The sequence below is a fragment of the Pelodiscus sinensis genome, chromosome 3 (assembly GCF_052426305.1).
Source record: "Pelodiscus sinensis isolate ZL-2025 chromosome 3, ASM5242630v1, whole genome shotgun sequence".
Classification (NCBI taxonomy): domain Eukaryota; kingdom Metazoa; phylum Chordata; order Testudines; family Trionychidae; genus Pelodiscus; species Pelodiscus sinensis.
Genome location: NC_143054.1, coordinates 119,386,943 through 119,403,696, shown reverse-complemented (window position 1 = coordinate 119,403,696; position 16,754 = coordinate 119,386,943).

Here is a 16,754-nt window from a genome sequence, read left to right as displayed (position 1 = left end):
ATAGTACAAAGCAGGCTGGAGTCTTTGTAAACCAAATCATGAACCCTGCACAAAACTGTTCAACAATGGGTCATATTAACACCTTTGAGGCTCTGAACCCATATATATTCCACCTGAATTTTACTAGGGATGAAATAAATATGATTTTGCTGGTATCTTTTAAAAAAAGGATTCTTATGTACTGCCCCAGTGCTTACATTTCCAGATGCTCTTATGTAGTGGAAATGCTGCTTCTGGCTCTTGAAGGCCTGGATAAGAAGCTAGTTGAATTTCCCATCTCTCTGATTGGGCTCTTAGGGCTTATCTAGACTACACTAAAGTGTCGAAAGAGGATATGCAAATTCCACGGTTTTTTTGGCGATCCCTCCCCTTTGTTGAAAAGCCATGTAAACCTCATTTTCAACAAGGGAGGGGGGACTTTTTGACAAAGGGGGGGTTTGCCAAAAAAGCCCCTGATTTTGAAAGTGAGATTCCTGCGGAATTTGCATATCCTCTTTTGAAACTTTAGTGTAGTCTAGATAAGCCCTTATATACAAATGTCACTTAAATTGTTGTAAATAGCTGTTTCCCAGCTGAGAACGCGACTATGAGGAGAAAAGGGAGGGCGGTCTGATTCAACTAACATAGGGAGAAAGTGGAGGAAGCAAAACAGAATGCCTCATTCCTCCCCAAAGGGAAAGGGTCCCTGAAGGACCAAATTTTGTCCTAAGCAGTTTATTCCCACATCAGTGTGTTTTCTTTTTGATGAGTTTTCTTGTAATTCTTCATAGTGAGGAGATTCAATGTGGAGGCACCTGCCAAATCTACCATCCAAATCTATGGTTCCCATCATGCCTCAGTCAGCAGGATATCTGTAGAACCTGTACATATTATGGAGCTTGCCAGAATGTAGATACATCTGGCATTCCCATCATTGTACAAGGAACCTGACTGAGTTAATTACAGCAGCTGGAGGAAAGCTTTAGAGTTAAGTTTTCTTTCATATGCCTTTCTTCTTTCTCCTATGCTCACCTTTTATGGTGGGGGTGTAGCTCTCTGTAAAAATCCATAAAGCCACTTCATTACCCTCTTGCAGCTCTTTCCTTACAACTCGTCTCTTCTGTGTTGACTACAAGGCACTTGACAATGTCTGGATAGCTAGGCTGCTGTATGTGCCACTTGAGACCCCTCTGGCTCAATTCTCAGAAATGAAGAACACCCATAAGTCCCGCTGAAGTCAGTGGGAACTGCAAGTGCTCACTGCCTCTGAAAGTCAGGCATAGCCTGTCTCAAGCTGGGTACCCAAAATTAGTAGAATTGGACCCTTTCATGGAAAAATTTGGCCTTAACTTCTCTGGTGTGATAAGTTCTCAGGATGCAGAGCGGTATATAAGTGCAAAATGTTACACATTATAACAATCAACCTTCCTCCCAATTTCACTCAGCAATCTCCTACCTGTTGAATGGTTGTATTATTTTTCAAATTGGTCCACTCCTTTATCCTTAATTCCTTCTCTACCGAACAATAGAACAAGCGTTTTCTGAAACGGTAGTAGTAGTACAAGTTGAACTTCTATAATCTGGAGTTTGAGTGCTGCAAATAGCTCATTTGTGGCATTTAAGCTCAGGAACTGAGAGGGAAGTTGCGGGGGGGGGGGGGGATGGAGGTGTAACACCCCATGCCTGGAGGCCTATGGTTGGTGGTAGGGAGTGCAGCCCCTCAGACACAGAGCTCTGCCTTGCTGCAGAGCTTTGCTCCTGGCCCTTAGTCATGGGGCTCTGTAGCTTCCCTGCCTCTTCCCCCAAGCACCCCTCTTTGCTTGCTCCATCAATGCTAGCCCCTCTGCTTCTGCCACAGTGGAATCTCAGCCGTGGCAGCAGAGATGCCTGCAATGACCTCCCTGGTCCAGCAAATGTCCTGGTTCAGGACCAGTCAGGTCCCAAGGGTACCAGATCAAGGAAATTCAACTTGTAGTACAAGAATAGCTCTCCTTACACATACCACTGGCAAGGCTGTGCCTCCTTAGGGCTCAACTAGATGTAAAGTCCCTGGCAGTCCAATAGCTATAGTAATCAGCTGGGCAGATATAAACAGTACATATTCAGTGGGTAAGTTTTTCTTTAAAGGGTAACTCTAGTGGCTAAATTGGGAATTAAGCTTCTCTTAGAATAGCTCTACTATATACATTTCTGTGTTTTTTGCTATTTATGAAGGGGTAGGGAGGAATAACAGTATGGGACAGAGGGAAGTATTAAGATAAATATTTGTGTGATTTCTCATATTTTAGTGCTAAGTACATATGCTTTTCTCTTCGCTGTATTTTTTCTAGTTGTCTTAGTACTGAAAGATGCTTGGATGATGCTAGGGAAGGACACTCAGAGGGAAAGTCTTGCTTCTATTTTACTGGCTTAAGTAGCATGGATTTTAATTGGGAGCAGGCAGTGTCTAGGATGCCGGCACAAAGAGGCTGGCGAGGATGTAAGCAAAATATGTGGTCATGAGGAGAAGGTTGGAGAGGAAGCTCTTCTACTAACTGTCCTCTCTTCACTAAAGATTTTAAGCTTCTTTTGGTGGGGATGAGGATCAATAGTAATTCTGGGCATTGCAATTGCTTTTCAGCTAGAGAGCAATGAGTTAACTTAAGTGTGCAGAAATCCTATCAAAGTACTGTCTGTAGAATTAGCAAAATGTAATACCAGCAAATCTGCAGTTTACTTCTACAGGCAAAAAGTGGCACTTCCACATGCTGAATTCTAAATCCAGATTAAAAACTGCTCTGTGAACAGTGACTAAATCCTCCGCTTCCTGACTCATACAGAAGTGTTCAGAATCATTCAAATATCTTGTGTAATTCTTTGTTTTAGGAATAGAGACCAGTTTATTTGCCAATCCATGACATTTTTAATATACACAGTGTTGCAATTAAAAAAGTTGGACGCAGCTTTTTGTTTTTTATTTATTGCTGAAAACCTCAAGTGCTAACTTGCTTTGAGTCAGGCATTCCAAAGTAGATCTTTCTTTTCAGTGCCCTGGGTATAGTTAGTAAATCTCCACTAGTTGAGTGTACTATTCTGAGTGTGGTCATGCTAATCATAGGATTTATACCAGACCATGATGATGTTATTTTTTGTTATTATTAACTCTGATTAGTAAACTGTATCAGTCACTCCTCCATCATCACTCCATTTGGCTTCATTTTTCAGCTGCTTTATCCAAACATTTGTTCAAATTTGCCATGTTTCGTCTGGAGCGGTTTCTCTATTTGAGGTGGTATTAAATTATTGAAACAACTGATCATAATACAGCAGTATTCCCAAGCTCCATTGTAATTTAGCGCAAGACAGGCTCTACCTGCAGATATCCCGTGCCTAATGTATTGGCTTCTTTTTCGAAAGAGAGCGTCTACACAGCAAAGCACAATGAAAAAGTGACGTGCCTTTTCGACAGATGTCCTATCAATGTGGACGCTATCTCGCATCTCAGTTGTGATTACTGTGGACAGAGTGGCCACCAGAGCACCTGTTCATTTTCTTGGAGGCCTCTTCTTTCGAAAAATCACTTTATTCTGCGTCCACATGTGCCTTTTCCCAAAAAAGCTTTTTTGGAAAAAGACTTCTTCCTTGTAGAAAGAAGTTTGCTGCTGGCAGAAAAGTTCCTTCGTTCTTTTAACTTTGTCGAAAGAATGCAATAGCAGTGTGGACGTAAGTGCAGTTTTTCCAGAAAACCAGCCATTTTTCTGGAAAAACTCTGTAGTGTAGGCATACCTCATTTTTCTTAAACAACTCACAAGTGCTATACCTCTGCAGTACAAAGGCATAGAGTTGTGCTTCTTCCATAAATACTAGCTTAGAATATCTGGACTAAGCAGATATTCTCTTGGGATATTGCACTTAAATTACCAACATGGCCATGTTTGTTAGATGGACCATACTCACTTGGGCCTGGTCAACACTACATTGGAAGGTCAAAATAAGTTAATTACATAGCTGGATTCAATGAATCTTAAATTGTATTTCCATGCTGTCCACACAGTGGGAGGTTGACTGGAGCAAACACTCCCGTCAGTTTCCCTCACTCCTCACAAAAGGAGGAGTACTGGACACAGGCCAGAGCTACCCTCAGTGTTCAATTTACAAGTCCATACTTGACCCACTAAATTTAACACCAGAAGATTGACCTCCAGAGTATCGATCTTCCGCGTAGCGTAGATGTGGTCTTGGCATGCAACTCTTACATGACCAAAATGGCCTTGTTTCCAATTGTACTATTACTATTGCTTCTGTACTTCAAGAACAGATTTCCTCTGTGCTGGGAAGATAGAATTGATGGTGCTTAAATTTCACGGTTACAAAAACACCTTCTGGAAAATGATGCTTTAGTGCAGTGGGTGAGAGGCAGTATTTTTCAATCTGTGGTTTCTGACCACTGGGGCTTATGAAAGGCAATTGGGGTAGGGGCGTATCTCATGGTGTTACAAATTTTATTACAGTCTAAATCAAAGAAAATCTCACTGCTCCACACCTTCTTCCTGCCAAGGTCAGTTATTGTCTGCCACTTCTCAAAACACCCCCAGATAAATTAGGCTTGTTATTACTTTCACTATAAAAGGATCGCATACATATAAGGGAAGCAAAAAATATTTAAGTTTTTATAAGGAGCCACTGACTGAAATGTTTGTGAAATGTGAGCTTAGGGTGAGGTAACCTGTACTTCAGTTAGACATGGACATTTTAACATCCGCTGCTTTTCTTTTAATAATTTTTCATTTTTGCAGTAAGGATGGGTGCATTGAATTCAAGAAGCTGCAGATGTACTAGCTGGCAGCCTCAGTGAAAGATTGCTATGTTATGAGCAGGTATTCCACAAACTGCACATGAGAAATTTGCTGACACCAGGGTCTTTTGTAGAACTTCTTAAAATGTTAAGCACAATATATATTTTTTAATTCTCTCCTTCCCACATGCCACTAGCAATTATACCATTGGCCCAGTGACATTCCAATCTTCCCCATTTTACCTTAATTATGAAAGCTGTGGCCTGCTGTTGGTGCCCTGCCCACCTTCTCGTGGAGATTTCTCCAATACCTTCCTTCCTTCCACAAAGAATTCCTAACAATGTCAAGCATTTTGCCCATGCTGTAGGTCAGTGGCCCCCAACCTTTTAAAGCATGAGATCACTTTTTGAATCTAAGTACAATCCAAGATCTACCTCAAACCGCAATACCCTTGCCCTGCCACTTTCCCATCCCTTCTCTGAGGCCCTGCCCCTGCTCACTCCCTCCTCCCTCCCCCATCCTCACTCGCTTTTATCAGGCTGGGTGCAGGAGTTTGGGGTGCAGGAGGGGTTCAGGACTGGGGCCAGGGTTTGGAATGTGAGCTCCAGCTGGGCACAGCTTAACACAGGTGGCTTCTGGGTGGTGGTGCAGGGGGCTAAGACAAGCTCACCCCTACCCTGACCCTGCACCACTCCCAAAGCAGCCAGCAAACTCTCTCCATCCCTGCCCCCACTCTGCTTTGTGGAGATGGGGTACAGGGTAGAGGGAGGGACACCCTGACATCAGCACCCCCCCCCCTTCTTCTTCCTGTGCCCTGCACAGCAAGGAGGAGACTCCTAGGGGTGAGGGGCACCTCCAAGGCAAAAGCAGCATGGCAGTGCTAAGAGGGGACGATGAAGTGCCAGCACTTGATAGCCTCCTGGCCAAACCTCTCAGGATCACCTGACAAGGGTTCCAAGATCTACCAGTAGATCCCAATCTACTGGTTGGTGACCACTGCTGTAGGTGTATCTGACTTTTTCCCTTCGTTCCAGAGATAACATCACTCTGAATGTTTCATGCATGTGTGCATGAGAATGAGTTGATCAAAGGTTCTGGATTGACAAGCATGGAAAATGATATTCTCTATCCACAAAATAGGCAGAGCACTGGCATTAGCACTACAAGGTTTCTCACTGCTTATGCTACTAGTATGCCTCACCCTAGACCTACTAGCTCAGTCTCCATGCTCATTGTATCTGATCTCTTCTGCAACAACCATCAAGGATGGAGGTGGGAGGGGTAGCTTGTGTGATGGTGACAACTTTCCACTGGGAAATAAAATAATGTAACTGAATTACAGCATTTTAAGTTCTAAGTAAAAGTAACACTGTATTCAGTTCTGGATATCCCATCTCAAAAACTGGATGGTGGGGACCAAGACACAGAAATATTTAACTCCCTAATTGAGCAATTTGCTTGCTTAATTTTAAGCCCATGCTCATGTCCATCCTTATTCAATGAAACACTTAGCACATACTTAAGTTGACTTCTGTTCTTAAGCATTTGATGAATCATTGGTTTAGGAATAGAATCAGACTCTCTGCCACTCATTCCTGGGCATTAGCAACAAGGTAGCATGTTTAAAACAAACAAAAGGAAGTATCTCTTCATGCAATTCAGTCAACCTGTGGAACTCTTTGCCAGAGGATGTTGTGAAGGCCAGAACTTTAACAGGGTTCAAAAAAGAGCTAGATACATTCATGGAAGGTAGGTTCATCAATGGTTATTAGCCAGGATGGGTAGGAATGGTGTCCCTAGCCTCTGTTTGTCAGATACTGGGAATGGGTGATAGGGTTGGGATCGCTTGCTGATCACCTGTTCTGTTCATTCTCTCTGGGGGCACCTGGCATTGGCCATTGTCAGAAGACAGGATACTGAGCTAGATGGCCCTTTGGTCTGATCTAGTATGACTGTTCTTATGGTCAGCCTCCTTTCCATGGTTGAAATTGTAGTACCCAGCTGTGCAGGAATCATGGTTCAGCTCTGGAGTTTATATTTGCATGCTCTTTCTCATTGTCAGGAAACACTCCTGCATGGTTGCAGTCAATATGTCATTCTCTGCATCATCTGTGATTGAAAACATTGTGTATTTGTGTTCCACAAATCTTTACAGGAAAATTGAGTGTGAGGCTGAAATGAACATGCTGGCTCTGCTCTAGGAATTAATGAGGCCTTCTTTTTGTTTCTACCACTTCTAGGGATGGGCATCTCAAAAGCAAAGGAATGCTTTTAGATTTGGTCAGCAATGCTGCAGGTCTGTGCCCCACTTACCTCTCATAAGCCATATCACCATCTAATGAGATGCCTTCACACCTAATGAGAGCATTTCACTAGAAGTCTCATTAACCCTCTATCTGCCTCAGGTGCCTTATTAGTATTGTTCCCCTGTATTCATTTGCCTGTCAAAATAGAAAAGTGAGGAAAGTATCACAATGAATGAAATACGTTATTGTAGAAATGCTGTACTGAGCTCTTTTGGAAAGCTCCTGATAAGAGGGATGTGGGGGGAAGAACAGATGCCATATCTCATTGTATCTTGCAAAACATAGGAGTTGTCTGTATCCTTTTTTTTTTAAAGGATTAGGTAAGCTACAAAAATGTGAGGCTTACACAAGCTGCCCTCAGAACAGATGAGCATGAACCAAAGTAGTAAAAATAATGTTATACATAGAGCCTACCACACAGGCACTGACCTGAAAAATAAAATGAGGTAAGAGACATCGGGGAGAGGGGAGGGAAAGGATTTTTGTTTGTTTATTTACTTGGAGGAAAGAAAAGAATGAGTGTACCAGATGACAACAGTAGGATTGTGCCCATGGATCTCCAACAAAACATAAAGTAGGACAGAACCAAAACCACAGGGCAAACTCACCTGCACATTTGAGGAAACTGGATTGAGATCTAGGTGTTGCTCTGGCCCATTTCAGTACTTACTGCTTCTCTGCTATGATTGAGGTCTTACTCATGGCACCCAATTGCTACTTTTTCTCTTTCCTTTAAATAAATCTCTAGGGCTATGTCTAGACTACATCCCTCTGTCAGCAGAGGGATGCAAATGAAGCACTTTGAAAGTGCAAATGAAGCCAGGATTTGAATTTCCCACGCTTCATTTGCATAATCATGTAATGGCGCTCTTTTGAAAAAGCGCTATTTCAAAAGTAAAACCGCAGAGATCCTGAGGTTTACAGGATCTTTCAAAAAAGCCTTCCCTTTTTGAAAGAACCGTGTCTAGACTGCGATTTTACTTTCAAAATAGCACTTTTCCCAAAGAGCGCCATGATGTGATTATGCAAATGAAGTGTGGGAAATTCAAATCCTGGCTTCATTTGCACTTTCAAAATGCTTCATTTACATCCCTCTGCCGACAGAGGAATGTAGTCTAGACACACCCCAGCAGTTTCATTCATAGAGCATGAAGTTATGTGGATTTTAAGCTGCACAAATAAAACTGTATGAAATCCTGTGGACTGCTTTGTCTATGTGACTGAGCTACTTCCAACCTAATTCTCCACATTCCCTGTTCTACTAGTGTCCCTTCAGTAACAGTCCCTCCAGGAAACATGAGCCTGACTCCATTTCCACTGCTTATGATACATTGGCTCAGTTACGGGCATGTAGTTTAAATAACATGCAATGTATATTGTTTAATTTTGTTTTCAGGCATTTTAATGTGATAATGATTGGTTAATATGGGAGCCTGTGTATAGCAGGTTCTGCTTCAGACAAATAGCAAGTCAAGGGTATTGTGATATAATGAAAACATGTATGCCTCTGAATTTTGGAGTACTGCATGGTGTCATTTCTGTTTCCATTGACTATTACTTTCTTCCATTTTCTGCCATGTAGGTATCTGCTATTTCCTACCAATCGCTTTTTGCATTAGCCAAACTGATGTTTAAAGTTTTTTCTCATAAAAAACAAGGAGGGACTTAGCTAGGCACTACTGTGAACAGCCTTGTGACAAGTGTTAGAGTTCTGCAGAAAACATCTCTTTTGGTTGGAGCAAAGTGGAAATGGTAAGGAGTTCCCTCCCACCTTTCATGAGATTGTTGACTTCCTAGTTTTCCTCATATGTCAATCAAGTCTGTTCCTATTTTTGATTAAAATATGTGGCGTCATAGCTTGCAGCTCACATTGGGGAGGGGGGTGGGTAGATCAGCTTGATAAAAAGCACACTACAGCAAGAATTCTGAGACAACGCTTCTGTTCCTTGTTGTGCCACTAAGTTGCTGTGTGACCGCGCTTAAGTCTCTCTGTGTTTAATTTGCCTGTCTGTAAAATGGGAATAGTAACACTTACTCACCTTTGTAAAGTACTTGGATATTTGAAAAATGATTATAACAACTAAGCATTATTATGGTAATTCTTGTAATGTCACTTTTTACTTTTATAATCATTTTTAATGAGTGCACAGATTTTCCTTGGGCCACTTTTCTCTCTCAGGATTTTGACCTTCTTTATTAGTTTATTTGTAGGCATTTCTAAACTGCTCATCACTATTAAACAGCAACTATGTGGAGCTATGAATGAATTTATCCCACAGAATTTGCTTGCAGGAGAAAAAATGAAGGGTAGAAGTTATATTTTTAAACACTAAATGATTTAGTTTCAAAGATTTTCATCAAATTAAATGGAGGATCAAATTAACTGCCAACTGGTGCCTGAATTAAAGGGAAGCACTGTATTAGCAAGAATCAGTTTCCCCAAGCAAATGCTTATGAAGTGAAGTTGGGTAATTATTCACAGCTGTAAATAGTTATGTCTCCATGATTTTGCCTGTGTCTCTGCTATCTTACTGTCATTTAGGTTTTTTCTTTTCGCATTTCTCTAGAAGACATTAAAATGTGTGTGTTACGTTGCCTGGTGGTTTGCTCTCATAACAATAAGTCCCATACAGCAATACAGTCATCCAGTTTAATTCCCTGCCATCAGGCAGTAACCTAAAGAAAACAAGCAACCTACACTTTGCTGGGAGTAAGATCTTAATGTACAGAGCTTTTGTGGCAGCAATGTAAACAACCCAGCACAGTTCTTCATTACTTTTGAACATACTGTCAGTGTCTCTTGATCACATTCTTGATGTAAGTGATTTTAAAGTAATGTAATTCGACTTGCTAAATGGCTTAGCACACTTTTTTGTTAATATTGCAATTTTAGATATAATTCATTTAAGTACTGGCTAGAACTTTCTTTCTAGCTGTTTGCTAGGAGAGGGAGAAAAATAAAATGAAGTAGTGTGAGATATGAAGTTGCTTGAAGTAAAATACTGAAACTAAAGCAGCAAATGAAGCATAAAGAATTTGGTAACAAAGTACATTAATGTTTACTCTGTTGTTACTTTTTCTGTCATAGATGTAAGCTTTTGACAGTCCTGACCAAACTGCATTCTCAGTAACACCAATTCATCTCCTTTTCCTTTAGGTAATCATTTAGGACCAGGTGCAGCTTAGTAATTAGCAGTTTGTATGGCAAAGTCCAGTCAAATAAGTCAAGTGTCACTGGTAATACTCAACCAATCATTTAGATAGCCACAGTTCATGCTGTACTAACCCTGACTGAAGAAGCAAGTGAAAAATTCCTGTAGAACTCCAAAAATCTCTCTTTCATATGGGTTTCAAGCACAGACAAAATGTGTCTGAGGCAAGTCAGTATCCCTGATGGTGCATTGACTCAGCCCGGCCACTGCATCTGTATTCCTGGAGGATTCCCTAAAGGCTACTACGGTCTGCAGGTTACCTGTATAGATATAGAACTTCAGTGAGACACATGGAGGCATTCTAGAACAATGCCCTGGCTGCTGTGCAAAGGGGAACCTATTTTCCTAGTTAGGACTTTAGGTGAGTTGTAACCGAGAAGTGAATCACCTGAAAAGGGGCTTGAAGCCAGGGAATGGGCTTATCTTATAGAAAGGACTGGAATTTTATAAAAAGACCAGGTCTATTCTTAGCTGGGGCTCTCACCAATCAGAAGAAAGAGGCAAAACTAGGAAGGAGGAGGGTCCATGGGTCCTGAAAGTTCATTGACCAATGCTCAAAGGATTTGTAGTGTAGTGAGGATATTGGAGGAAGTTTTGTGGATCCACAACTTCAGTGGACCTGTGAGCAGATTGCAGTTGGTACTGGGAAGGCTTGGGTGGGTTAGCACGAGTTTCAGGATCTAGGCAGTTGGACTGCAGAGTCTCTTGTCTCAGGAAGGCATGCTAAATAGGGGATTTACACTTCAAAATTGTGCCTAAAAGCTATGATTGAACCCCGTTTGACACAGCCAGCATAGAGCATGTGGAGTCCAAGGCTGTGTCCAGACTCAGGGGTTTTTTCGGGAAAAGTAGCCTTTTTCCGAAAAAACTTCACCTGCGTCTAGACTGCAGCCGCGTTCTTTCAAAATTAAATCAAAAGAACGCGGCTTTTCTTTCGACAGCGGTAAACCTCATTTCATGAGGAAGAACGCCTTCTTTCGAAAGTGCTTCTTTCGAAAGAAGGCGTTCTTGAATGTAAATAGGGCTTCTTCGAAAGAGAGCATCCAGACTCACTGGGTGCTTTCTTTCGAAAAAGCGCCTTGCTCTTTCGAAAGTTCCGCGTGCAGTCTAGACGCTCTCTTTCGAAAGAGCCTCTTTCGAAAGAGGCTTGCAGTCTAGACATAGCCCAAGGTTAGTCTGGTGAGTAAAAGGGAGAGCTCATCCAGTGCTGTAATAAAAAAAAGTTGCAACTGTCTCCATCCAGATTGCTAGAAAGTTTTGAATAAGGTCTTTTTCAATACATTTCTGAGAGATCCTAACTGTCTCCCATTCTCTCCCAGCAACTTCAACCTCTGCTTCAGAGATGTCACTTCCTTTTCCACAAAATCAACACAAAATCAACACACATCTTTGAACTAATGTCTTGTCACATTCTTTCACTATTTCATGCTGTCTGCTACAGTCAGCACAACCGGAATATGCGACTTTTCACACTGTTCTAGCCAGCTGTTTCTAAGCAGCAGGCATTAAAAGGCTACCGAGTTCAACTTTCCCTGAGGCTTTGCTATACTTACAATTATTTTTACTGACGTAATCAACATACATCATGATTTCCACAAGTAATCTGACATAAGCTGCTATTTGGACCTCCTATATGGTGTTGGGGAGATGCCATGGAGAAAATGGCTATTAGAATAAATAGAGAGCAGGGTTGAATTACCTAGGATTCGCAGCTGATGATGTATTGATTTAAGGAAAATATAGACGAATCACTGTAAGAAATGACAACATGAAAGCAGGATGGAAGATAAACGTAAGCAAAACAAATGGGATGTGTAATGGACTAGGAAGGGAAATGTCCAGGTAAGAGTGGTAATAATTTTGCAAGTGCAGGCTAACTTAGTGTACATTCTCTCTCAGTTTCTTGTGATTCTTAATCATAGTTTTAGAAGTGTTGGCCTATTTATGATGGATCATACTGTAGTTGATCATGATCAGTATAAAATATAAAAAAGAAACTCTATTAAAAAGTTGTGGGATCTCATCAATTTTTACATCCCTTCAGGCTACAGTGTGTCCTGATTCTGATGTCCTAGTGGAGTCAGTGATTATTGTTACCAACTTACATTTTTAATTGAAAGCTTTTTCTTTACCACAATAGCCTAATTTGTTGCTTATAAAAATAAGTAAAAGCTAAAACTAGTTACTAAAATATGTTCTATAGCATTATCTTTCACTGTTGGCGGTATCCCCTCTTACTGTGTGATGGCTTTTCAGTAGTCTATACGATAGGATGTGATGATGTGAGTCCCATTCCCAGTGGATATACAGAACTGTTTCATAACCTCTCCAAGAAATATTTTTATTTTGGCCATAAACTGATCAGTACAGTCAAAATCTTGCCCTAAGGTAATTACTTCTTTGCCAACTAAATGGACTTGTTAGCGGTCTCTAGGCACCTAAAATGGCCTGAGGGTTAAACTCTAGAAAAGGCATTTTTCTTTTCTCTCAGGGTTTTGGCAATGCTTCTCAAATGTTGGCAATAGCTAGCCTATGGTTTTTCAAATTGCCCACCCTTGGCAGACTTCCTGATTTAAGAAGGCCAGCTGTTCATCATTACTTATGGCCCTCATGAAAAGCCAGATCTGCTGGACTCATCATGATGCTAAATTCAAGCTACAGGCAAAGTGGTGTTAAAGTACTTATTCTTTGTGGATAGTTGAAGTTTTAATCTTGATTTTCTTGTTGCTCAGACAATATATTGTAGGTTGGTTTTACACAAAATCCAATTTTAAGTTAACTAACAGTAATTTCTAGCTGATTGCCAATTTAATTGTCCATAGTAGATAGTAAAAAGATGTGCTGATATTTATGTCAGTTATGAAGTACTAGCACCATTTGCCAGGCATTGTTTGGCTCCTTAAGAAGGGGTTTGGGGCCGGAGGTGGACGGTGTAGGGGGGGGGTGTGCAGGAGTCAGGGTTGAGGGGTGAGGAGGGGCTCAGGGCACGAGGTGAGGGATACAGAAGTCATGACGGGGTTGGGAAGTGTGTGGGGGCTCAGGACGGGGTGGATGGCTCAGGGCAGAATTGTAGGGAGTGCAGGAGTCAGGGCAGGAGGTTGGGTGTGGGAGGGGCTCAGGGGTTTTGGAGTGAAGTTGTGAGGCTCGTGGCAAGGAGTGTGGCTACAAGCTGCCTGTATGGCAGTAAGTGCTGCCTTGTCTGGCTGCCAGATCCCCAGGCCTCTCTGGCCATGCTTCTTGGCCAGTGGCTTACCAGAACAGGAACCTTATCTGTGTATGGTGGCTGGCAACATCCAGAGCCCCTCACTCAGCCAGCTACTCTCTTACTTGATGTGCCCGTCCTCCTGTGGTCATTCTACAGTATAACTGTGCCTGTTAGCAAATCCCTCCCTTTGCATTTCATGAGAAACAATTGTATTCCAGGCACACTCCATTTTCCTGGTACATTATAAGAGGAAGCTGTATTCCAAATGTCATGGTCCTAGCCCTTACCATTTAGGAGGCGTTCTTGATCAAATGGATGGACAGACAGACACACACAAACTCTCTCAAATACAGAGTAGATTTCTTCAGTCACAAAGACTGTGCTTTCCATGCCTATGGATGGAAATGAAAAATTCTTCCTGGAGCCCTCTGGTGTATCGGAAACTTAAAATTGCAGGCTATCATTTTACATTTCAGAGGGGTTTTGTGGTTCTGCTTGTAATTGAGGAAGAATGTGTCAGAATCAATTGGTAAAGAGACAACCTAAAGTAAAGTGGGTAAGTTGTAACCCTCTTTTAGAGAGCAGCCCGCTTTGAGCTCTGCTTTTGTGTTCTTGTGTCTTTATTGATCTGACTTCTAAAAAATAATGTTATTTTGCAACCTTCCAATATCTCATGTTTTATCTAACTTCTCTGTGTATGTGCCATTAACATAGAGCCTTAGCTCTTGTTCTGGAGCCTTTTTGCACCTAGAATTAAGGCTACTAGATTGGGCCCTATTTTTACAAATTCCATTTTGCTACAGGCTTAAGATTAGTAGAAAAATGAGACAGAAGGGAACAGCTGGTAGGGCCAGGTTCAAGGAGTCATACTGAGACTGAAGGGCATTTGAGATGTACTCTCTAAAGCGTTTATCAACAAAAGACCCACTCTTAGTCCTCACATAAGCAAAAGTGCCCATGATTTTATTGGGAATTTAGCCATTGTATTGACAGCAGGAGCCTGCCCAAAATTAAAATAAGACTATTTGGATACAATTGCAACTAGTTCTCTAACACAGACCCTGAGAACAAGCATATTCTTTTTTCCCAAAATGAGTCTTAAAAGCTAGAAATTGTCTTATGAGACATGTTTTCCCCTAGGATATAGTCAGCAGTTAAGTTCATATGGAAAGTTAATGTATATTTTTAGGAGATATTAAATAGGTAGATGGTACATTTCATTTTTTTATGGTTTAACTCTTTATTTATGTAAAGTGGTATCTAGGCACGGGGTTATATTAGATTTTCAGAACAGCATGTGGGACATTAAGTGCATAACTCCCATTAGTGTTAATGGGAGTTTTGTGTTTAGTTCTCTGTGCCCTGCATGGGAAATACCTCATCGAATCCTACTTTGTGCCTTAAAAAAACAGCCCTGCATTTTTATTTTTGTCCATATGTTCATGTTCCGTGTCTATTTGACCTGTGGCACATCAGCATTTCTTCATAACTATAGACATGATGCTGGCAATCTGCCACATAATGAACAATCTAATGTGTAACTCTTAATGGTTTGGGTCCTAGCTGCCTTAGAGACTCTCTGTCTCCTTATGCTTTGACCTGATAGTTGAGATCAGCTTGAGCACCAAATCTAACAGTAACTCTGTACCATCTCGGGTGCATGTTTCATGGACAAAACCCTCCCTGCACCTTTGCATCACACGCACTTTTTGATTTTTGTTTTGAAGACAACCACTCTGAAATTCACCAGTATGCAAAAGCGTACATGCCCTGCTGCTCTGGTGAACTGCTCCTGAAAAAAAGAAATCATACAATGGCAACATTATGAACCACTATTAAGGGTGAGGAGCAGGACCCGACTGCTGTTTTTTCTAGTGTTTCCTCCCTTACACTTTGACCTGGTAGTGGTAAAATCCTTAGATTTAAATCTACAGGGGCTGGTGGGTTGGCAGTGAGGTTGGAAGAGGTGCTGATGTGATAGCAGTAATATCGTAATCCTACTTTCCATGAATAGCTGAATATTGGCAATGGGAGAGCCCAAGCCTGGGCCAGAGAAATCAGCTGCAGTCCATAAAACCATTTAAATCAGCAGCATTAAACCCACATTCCTAAGAGTTATTAATTCCAACTATTTGTCTCCTCCTCTTAATAATACCCTCTGCAAATTTTCTACAATCAGTGAGGATGCCTTATTCTTTCTGCCCACCTTGGAGATCTGGTGGGCAAAGCCCTTCACTCTGCAGTCATCCCATGCTACCCTGAAGCAGAAGGGGTGATGTCAATTCTGATGTCACAGTGCCCCCTCAGCTGTTTCCAGGCCCACAGCAAAGGGACAAGGAAGGGGTAAAGAAAAGAGGAGGGAAAGTTAATTCCATCACACTTTCCCAACCTGTGAATTTTATCAGGGGTATTAGCTTTTATATGGAAACTAGACTAGTCTAGCTGTTAAAACAGGGCCTGGGAGCTAAACTCTTAAATTCAACCTCCAGTCCTGCAGCTGGCTTGCTGCTGAACTAGGGCTAAGTTACTGAACTCTCTGTGCCTCAGTTTCACTGACCCTGCCCCACTTAGTTGTATGGCTTATGTTCAGATTGTGCCTATGGCATTCAGTGATCACAAAGTGCTCAAGATACTTGCAGGAGGTCTTTGTTATTTGGTGTCTGGTTCCAACTGCCTGCGCATAACAATGGAAGGTTCAAAGCACTCAGACCAGACTGGGCCTGGGAAACTCAGGGTACGTCTAGACTACATGCCTCTGTCACCAGATTAGGCTACCAGACATAGGAAAATGAAGCGGCGATTTAAATAATCAGCTGATCAGCTGTTTGTCGGCTCAGCGTGGCAGCCATGTAAATTTAAATGAAGTTGCGATTATTTAAATTGCCGCTTTATTTTACTATGTCTGGTAGCCTAATCTACATGCCTCTGGCGACAGAGGCATGTAGTCTAGATGTACCCTCAGTCTATAAAGGCACAGGCCCCAATATCAGTGCTCTCTTTGAGGATTTTTCAGGGGCAGTGGATGTGACTTTTCTCCACTTGGTATGAGTACAGCCACTACTTTCTCATTCCTGGATACTCTTAGAAATCTGCATGCACTATGCTGCACCTGGTTGCTGCTTCTGGCTGAAATAAGTTGGGGCTAAGTGCCCCCCATGTCCTTCTCTAGGCTTCAGTGAAATAGCTACAGAATTCCTGGTATTTCCTAGCAACCACAGACTTCTGTGGTCATTCTCAGTGCAGGTTGTGGGAGCAAGACTGGTCCTGCTTTCATTGC